Here is a 9,391-nt window from a genome sequence, read left to right on the forward strand (position 1 = left end):
ACGAGCCGACACCATAATAACCCAATACCGTCGGCTAAATACCAAGAGTAAAACATAAGAAAACCCCACATGTGAATTTCTTTGCCTTGAAATGTGTGCACTGGGGGTACGCACCTCCTGAACGGCTGGCCTGCGTATCTGGACGCGGTTCCTGCATGGTGTGCCTGCGGGTACGCACCTTCTGAACTGATTTCCTGCGTACTTCTGAATTTTCAACAAATTGAGAGCCTTGCCACGGGAGTTGCCATCAAGTACAACATCTGTAACATATAGCCATACCAGAAACATAATGCCAACAATCTCCCCCTTTGGACTTGATGGCAACCTCACAATCTTCAGCTTCATTCTCCCCCTTTGACATCAATGGCAAAGGGGTATGCTCCCCCTAAGAACATGCTCCCCCTGAATATGAACCAGATCTGCAACAAAGAACCATAATCCACCATGAAAGAGATAGAAACATATTGCAGCTATTTCCAAGATCTCCTTCTGACCATCCTCCATAATGCCAACAATGCATTATATGCTCCCCCTGAACCTGTACCATCAATCAGAAAAAAAAAAGGTTCAACAATAAGATGATGCATCAACAACCCCCAGCTTTTGCCTGAGGTATTCAAAAGTGTCCCTGGGCAATGGTTTGGTGAGAATATCAGCAACTTGTTCCTTAGAAGGAACATACTCCAACTTGACTTTCTGTTCAAGTACTTGTTCCCGGAGAAAATGGTACTTGATTGGTATGTGCTTGGTTTTTGAATGCATAATAGGATTCTTTGAGATGCTGATTGCACTTGTGTTATCACATAAGATGGGGATTGGTGGTGTACAAGTGATTTGAAAATCCTGCAAAGTCTGCATCATCCAAAGGAGTTGGGTGCAACAAGATGCAGCAGCAACATATTCCGCTTCAGCTGTAGACAAGGCAATTGAACTCTGTTTCTTGTTGAACCAAGATACCAGTCTGGAACCCATAAAGAACGCACCACCACTTGTGCTTTTCCTGTCATCCACGCTTCCGGCCCAATCTGCATCTGTATAAGCATGAAGTGTAAGATCTGTATCTCTAGGATACCATAAGCCATAATTTTGAGTCCCTTGAAGATATTTGAAAATTCTCTTCACTGCCTGAAGATGAGTCTCCTTCGGATTTGCCTGAAATCTTCCAACTATTCCAACTGCATGCATGATGTCCGGTCGGGTACCTGTCAAATAAAGTAAACTTCCAACCATAGATCTGTAGGTTGGTTGGTGTACTGCTGCAGATTCATCATTTGCACTAAGGCTACATCCTGTGACCATGGGTGTACATACTGGTTTTGCATCTTCCATACCATATTTCTTCAAAATCTGTTTGAGATACTTGGTTTGAGATAAAAAGATTCCTCCTTCTTTTTGTTGGATTTGCAAACCAAGGAAATATGTCAGTTCTCCTAGCAAGGACATTTCAAATTCTTTCTGCATGACCAAGGCAAAGCTTTGACTCATAGCTTCTTCATTGCTCCCAAAAATAATGTCATCTACATACACAACAAGTATTAGCAATTTGTCATTTTCAACTTTTATATAAAGATTACTATCTGCTGATCCTTTTGAAAAACCTTGTTGATGAAGATATTTGTCCAAACGGTAGTACCAAGCCCTTGGAGCTTGTTTGAGACCATAGAGAGCCTTTTTCAATCTGCATACAAGATTTGGATCATTTCCAAGAATGAACCCATCTGGCTGTTCAATGTATACTTCTTCTTCCAAGTCTCCATTTAGAAAAGCTGATTTCACGTCCATTTGAAATACTTTGAAGTTTTGAAAACTTGAGAGAGCAAGGAACATTCGGATGGCCTCAAGTCTTGCAACAGGAGCAAAGGTTTCTTCAAAGTCTATTCCTTCTTGCTGCGCATACCCTTTACAAACAAGTCTGGCCTTGTTTCTAATTACTTCTCCATTTTCATTCAATTTGTTTTTGAAGACCCATTTTGTTCCAATAACATTCTTATCCTTTGGTCTAGGAACCAGCTCCCAAGTGTTGTTCTTTTCGATTTGCTCAAGTTCTTCATCCATTGCTTTCACCCAACATTCATCTTTGCATGCCTCTTTCACATTTTGTGGTTCAGTAGAGGAGAGTAATGCCAAATAGCTTGAAGCTTCTGCAACTGTTCTTCTTGTTTGTACACCTGCTTCTTTCTGCCCCATAATCTGAGATTCTGGATGATTCTTCTGAACATATCTGGATGGAATCTTTTCTTCTATTCTTGTTTGCTCCTCTGGTTCTTCTTGAGGTTCTTCTTCTTCATCATTCTGTCGTTGGGGGTAGCCTTCATCTTCTTCGATGTCTTCATGATGTACTTGCCTAGGAATGTATCCCTTCTCATCAACCACTACATCAATGCTGTCAACAATTCTGCCAAGTCTTTTATTGTAGCATTTGTATGCTTTGCTATGTGGAGAGTAACCAAGAAGAATGCCTTCATCTGCTCTAGGTTCAAGTTTGCCAAGCTGCTCATCAGTATTCTTGATATAGCATTTGCTCCCAAAGATTTTGAAGTGCTTTACCGAAGGAGTCCTACCACTCCAGAGCTCATGAGGAGTTTGAGTGCTGTTCACTCGGACATTTGTTTTGTTAAGAATAACAACCGCAGCATGTGCAGCTTCACCCCAGAAAGTTGCGGGAGTTCCTGACTCATCAAGCATAGCACGAGCCATTTGTTGGACTGTTCTGTTCATTCTTTCCACAACTCCATTTTGCTGAGGAGTTCTAGCTGTAGAGAATTCTCTTCTTATCCCATGTTCTTCACAGAAATCGAAAAATTCATTTGAGGTAAACTCCCCACCTCTGTCGGATCTGAGGCACTTAATCTTGTGACCTGATTCATTTTCAACCAAAGCTTTGAAGGATTTGAATTTTTCGAATGCTTCATCTTTGTGCTTCATAAGTCCTAGCCAGACAAACCAGGAGAAATCGTTAATGAATAATATCAAGTATTCTTCTCCTCTAGGTGTTCTTTTCCTGAATGGACCGCATGTATCTGTATGTACTAGCTCAAGAGGCATGCTAGCTGATCCTTCCTTCTCTGGAAAGTTGGTTCTGGTTTGTTTTCCAAACTGACATGATTTGCATATGGTGTTGTCAGGAATTTTGATATCTGGAAGATCGCGAACTGCCTGATATTTGCATGCTTTCCTTATTTGTGAAAAGCTTAGATGTCCCAACCTCCGGTGCCATAACCAGTGCTCATCATCCTTGCTCAGATAGCATTGTTGTTGTCCTTCTTCAAATATGTACAGGTTATTTGGAGTTCTTTTGCCTTTGATCACTGTTTTACCTGTATCAAGATCACGAACAAGACATCCATTTGATCGGAATATAACCTCGGTTCTTTGATCACACATCTGGCTGACACTTAGAAGATTATGCTTTAATCCATCAACATACAAAACATTTCCAGCCTTGACCTTTTCTTTTAACTGAGCAATGCCTTTTCCTTTATAGTTGCAGGAGTATCATTTCCAAAAGAGACTTTCTTTCCTTTTTCTAGAGCAGAATATGACTCAAGTTTTTCTTTATCACCTGTCATATGCTTAGAACATCCACTGTCAATGTACCATAGATTTTCCTGTCCCTCTGCATAAAATGCTATCCCACATCTTTCTGTTTGTGGTTCCTTTATTCTCCATGTTTTGGTGCTTGAGGCTTGTTCCTTTTTCTGCTGAAACCTGCTCCTGCATTCAGAGTCTTCATGACCAAAGTTATTGCAAATAGAACATTCAACTTCATTTTCAAGAACCGAAAAGTTGTTATAGGTCCTTTTAGTAATCCCGGTCATACTTCTTTGTTTTTGAGCTTCCCTAGTCATGATCGTTTTATATGCAACACATTGAGCTACTTTGTGACCAAAGTTATGGCAAGAAAAGCATTGTCCATTGAAGAAACTTCTGCGGTTATCGAATCTACTAGCCAATTGATTGTAATTTCTATTGTCATCCATTCTTGAACCAAATTGAGAAGATTTTACCTGTGGCTGGTTGTAGCTTTTGTTCACCCTTAAGATGGATTGTCCCTGATAGTTTCTGTTTGTAATTCGTCCCTGCTTTACCTGATGATCTTCATTGTGCTTTTGCTCATTTCTTCTTGCTGCATCAAGATAACTTTTTGAGGTGGATGCTTGAGAAGTTTCTCCATTATAGCCCAGACCTGTCTTGTTTAGTGGAGACCGCTGCACATTGATAATCTCATCCAAAGTTTCAGATCCTTTGACAAACTTGAGATTAATAGCTTTTGTTTTCTCAATCTCTTTTTTAAGACCAACAATTTCACCTTCTAATTTTTCAAGATGTTTTTCCTTTTCATCAATTTGAAATTGTAGAGTATCAATGATCATGTTCTTTTCTTCTATACATCTCTTGAGTCTAGTAATTTCATCATAAAGGTTATCCACATCTATAGCATCCATATAATCATCATCTTCAAATGCCATTAACAACTTATATTCATTACCTTGTTCATCTTCATCACTGTTGATAGACCATCACTATCTTCATGAGTGTAGTAGCTTTTCTTATTTGCATTCTGTTTCTTGTTCCATCTAGCAGGTTCCTTTCCTTTATCCTTATAAGGACATTTTGCAGCATAATGACCTACTCTTCCACAAGCAAAGCATTTAAAAGGTAACTTACCTCTGAACCTTCCAGAACCCCTTTGAAGATTTCTGACAAAGTTTGATTCTTCTTCCTCTTCTTCTGTGACATGGCTTGCTTCATAATAATCTCCTTTGCCTGATGCCTTGAAAGCAGCTTCTCTTCTGTCTGATGGACCTCCCTTTCTCATTTCATAAGCAGTTAGAATTCCATGTAGCTGAGACATAGTAAGAATTCGTAGATTTTCCTTTTCTTCTATTGCAGATACTTTAGATTCAAACTTGGGGGACAATGATCTTAGAACCTTTTCAACCACAATAGCCTCTTTTATTTCTTCACCCAAATTTTTCATACAATTAACAACCTCATCTACTCGAAGAAAATAGTTAGCTACACTTTCATCATTATACATTTTGAGAGTCTCATACTGAATTCTGAGAGTTTGAAGTTTAGCACGCTTTACCTGTTCATCTCCTTCATAGCTTGTGACAATTTTGTCCCATATCTCTTTTGCGGATTTATAGTGCATTACCTTCATGAATTCTGATTGAGATATACATCCTAATAGAGTACTGACTGCTTTCGCATTTGTTTCATACTTCTTTTTCTCGGCGGCATCTGTAGGAGTAGCTGAAGGAAAAGCATAGCCTGTCTCTACGATGTCCCAAACTTCTGTACCAAGAGATTGAAGATAGGCAGTAACTCTTACCTTCCAATAATTGAAGTTTGTCCCATCAAAAACCGGTGGCCTGATTGATGCTTCTCTCTCGTAGTTGCTCATGATGAACGATCTACCTTCAAGCGATCAAGCTTCTCTGAAGGACCGGCTCTGATACCAATTGTTGAAAATAATACTGAGAGGGGGGGTGAATCAGTATTATCTAATTCTTTTAATAAATCTTCCTTATTTGATCTTTGAATTATTTTTGCATGTCGGTACCATAAAATAATGAGCATGAACAAAGAAAAACAGATAGTCACACCAAAGAACACAAGATGTAAGGTGGAAACCCAATGTGGGTGAAAACCACCTGCTGCAATATGTCTCTATCTTCTTTCAAATTAGAAACTTCTTTTACAGTGGTTTTGTACTGGTGCAGTCCTTTACCAGTACGCAGGCTACAACCTGCAGAGAGCTACAACTCTCTCTCTCTCTCTCGTTTTCCAGTCTCTCCTGGAAGGGAGCTATTACCCCCTACTTCTTTTCATAAAGCATCAAATGATCATCAAGTACATAAAAGTTACAGTCCACTACAGTTATCGGATCAGCAATAACAGAACTAACCCAGAACACCTTATCAACAGAAAATTCAATCAACAGAACATTTTAAGACAGAGACGCAGTTTTCCCTTCTGTGGCCTGCGTCGCTACGCAGTTCACCTTCTGCTTCCCTGCGTATAACCGCAGAGATCCTTCTGTCGCGCTGCGTGCCCACGCACTGTTCCTTCAACTGCACTGCGTACTATTGCTGCAGGGACGCACTCAGAGACATTATCGCGCCGCGTACTGTTACTGCAGGGACGCACCCAAAAATACTATTGCGCCGCGTACTTTTACTATGCGGACGCACCTGAACCTTAGTCGCTCTGCGTACCCACACAGTTCTCCTTCTTCTGCTCTGCGTACCAACGTAGGTCTCCTGTTTATGCTCTGCGTCCCCACGCAGATCTCCTGTTTCTGCACTGCGTACCCACACAGCTCTTCTGTTAAACACCTGCGTCCTTCTGATTAGGGCAGAATAAGCAGTCCACCAGAGTGGCACAATTGCTCAGATCTGATCATGCGCTCGAGAGATCACCCTTCATAGTTTCGCCTTCAACTTCCCTTTCATATAGATCAAGCTTTTAAGACCATAACCCAATATTTCAGATCTAAAGATATTCAATTGCAAAAGATGCTTAGCCAAGTGATCTCCTTTGCTTTATATAGGCAAGCTCCTCCTAAAATCATGGAACAATACCACGAGCCGACACCATAATAACCCAATACCGTCGGCTAAATACCAAGAGTAAAACATAAGAAAACCCCACATGTGAATTTCTTTGCCTTGAAATGTGTGCACTGGGGGTACGCACCTCCTGAACGGCTGGCCTGCGTATCTGGATGCGGTTCCTGCATGGTGTGCCTGCGGGTACGCACCTTCTGAACTGATTTCCTGCGTACTTCTGAATTTTCAACAAATTGAGAGCCTTGCCACGGGAGTTGCCATCAAGTACAACATCTGTAACATATAGCCATACCAGAAACATAATGCCAACAGATAAAACCAGGCAGAACTTTCCATATGCTATTGATTTGAGGGTTCTCCGAGTAGTTACTTGGCCAATTGGTGATTGTGTTTTGGATGGAGTCCATGTCTCTTCTGTTTTGCTGCATGATGTTTTCAATCCCTTGCCAGATGTGGTTAGCCCAATCGCATGTATTGAACAAATGATTCATAGTCTCTTCTGCTTGATTACACATAGGGCAAAAAGAGGGGCCTTCAAAGCCTTTTTTTCGCAGGTTCTCCCAGGTGAGCGTCTTGCGCCTCATAAGGAGCCATAGAAAAGTTTGAATTTTTGGCCAGAATAAGGGATCCCAGACCTTGGTGTACCAAGGGACAGTCTCCCCCTGCTCCGTGAGTTCCAACTGCTCTCTGGCTTCTTTAAGAGTGAAGTTGCCATTGCCCTTCATACCCCACCTCAGCTTGTCCGCCTCCGTGGTTATCCTAATTTTCCGTTTGTGAAGGACTTTAATCAGGTCTTGTATGCTGTTATTTTCCTCATTAGGGTTTTCGGTATCTGGAAGGGTCCATTCTCTCCAATCTTGGTCAATGCCATTTGGGGTCCAGTAATGATGAACGGTGAATTTGCCTCTGTTATGACAGTTTGCTTTGTAATCTGCAAGGTCTGGGCTTTCAAGCTTTGGATGTTGTTGCCAGGCATCTTCCCAGAAGAGGGCTGATTCCCCATTTCGGATCTCCCAGAAGCTGTGGTCCTGAATTAGGTTACGGTTTCTTTTTGCTAGGTTCCAGATTGGAGAGCCTTCCGGTAATTCTTGGAGTCTTATGAGGTCTTGGTTTCTGCAGTGAGGAGTATATTTCGCCTTCCAGTGTCTGGCCCAGGGGAGGTTTGTCTCTTTCAGCCAGCGCCACCATAGTTTGGCTCCCCCAGTTTTGTTGCTAGTATCAGGGTCTATTAGGTTTAACCCTCCAGCAAGTTTCGATTTGCAGATCTTTTCCCAGGCCACTAGAGCCCATTTCCTCTTCTCTGCGCTGCCACTCCATAAAAAGGATCTTTGGATGGATCGAATTTTCTGCAGGATGGCTTTTGGCGCCGGGAGGATAGAAAGCATATACTGAGGTATGGCCTGCAGGATGGCTTTAGTTAAAACAAGGTGCCCTGCAAAGTTGAGTGCCCTGAGGGTCCAATGGTTGCATCTTTTTTCCATGTTTGCTATGAGCCTTTCCCAATGGACCTTTTGCCAGGGCTTGGTGGTGAGCGGGGCTCCCAGATATTTCGAGGGCAAAGAGCCATTTCTAAAGCGAGAATCCATTTGGTCCACCTGTTATCAAAACCAAAAGCCATTAAAGTGGCCTCCAGGTAGTTCCAATTCACTTTGTCGAAGGCTTTTGAAAGGTCGAGCTGGATCATCATGCCGGGGACTTTCCTGGACTGCAAAGTATGTATCATCTCCTGCGCCAAGAGGATATTGTCCAGAATTTGTCTGCCTTCCACGAATCCTGACTGCTCCTCCGAGATGATGTCAGGGAGGATAGGTTTTAGCCTGTTAGCGATGACTTTAGAGATGATTTTATAAATCACGTTGCACAGAGCTATGGGCCTGAACTTTTCTGGAGTTAGGGCTTCTTCTTCTTTGGGAATAAGGGCTAGGAAAGTAGAATTTAGGCCTTTAAGAATTGAGCCTGATCGTCGTGAATCTTCAACTACTTCCCAGACCTCTGTTTTGACTGTTTGCCAACAGGCTTTGTAGAAGTTTATAGTAAAACCATCAGGGCCCGGAGCTTTATCATTTGGCATGCCTTTAACAGCCTCCTCCACCTCCTCCATTGAGATTTTTCTTAACAGAGAGGCATTTTGTGCTGGAGTAATGATTTGGGGAATGGCCTGAATTATTTCCTCTCTCGCTTCTGATCGATCTTCTTGAGATTCCTGGGCAATTTGCTTAAAATGACTAGTGAGCAAAGTTGAAATCTCATTATGATTTTGAATGACCTCTCCAGAAGCATTGGTCAGCTTCAAAATTTTGTTAGCCCCCCTGTAATCCATCGTTGATCTATGGAAGAACTTTGTATTTTTCTCTCCCTCCTTCAACCATTGGATACGAGACTTTTGTTTCCAAAGGATTTCTTCCTGTTGGCAGCGGAGCTGCCATTTCTGCATTAGTATCTTTTCCTGTTCATTTGAGTCCTCCCTATTAATCCCTGAAGCCCAGTCCTTATGTATTTGACTTAGGCTGTCTTCTATCTTGTGCTTTTCCTGAAAAATATTACCAAACTCGGAAGCATTCCATTCCTTGATTTTGAGTTTGATGTGTTTTAGTTTGGATTGGAGTTTAAACATTTTGGTTCCCCTTATATTTCTGGGTTCTTCCCACCATTTCTTCACCAGATCAGAAAAGTTTGGGTGCGTTAGCCAGAATTTCTCAAATCTGAATGGCCTGTTTTTGGGGGTCTCAAGAAAAGCAGCTTCCAGGGCGATGGGCCAGTGGTCTGATCCCCCACAGGGGAGGATATCAGAGTCAACTGTTGTTCCTTCCAGC

The sequence above is a fragment of the Pinus tabuliformis genome, chromosome 8 (assembly GCF_031772625.1).
Source record: "Pinus tabuliformis cultivar Carrire ecotype Pingquan chromosome 8, CPIR1, whole genome shotgun sequence".
Taxonomy (NCBI): Eukaryota; Viridiplantae; Streptophyta; class Pinopsida; order Pinales; family Pinaceae; genus Pinus; species Pinus tabuliformis.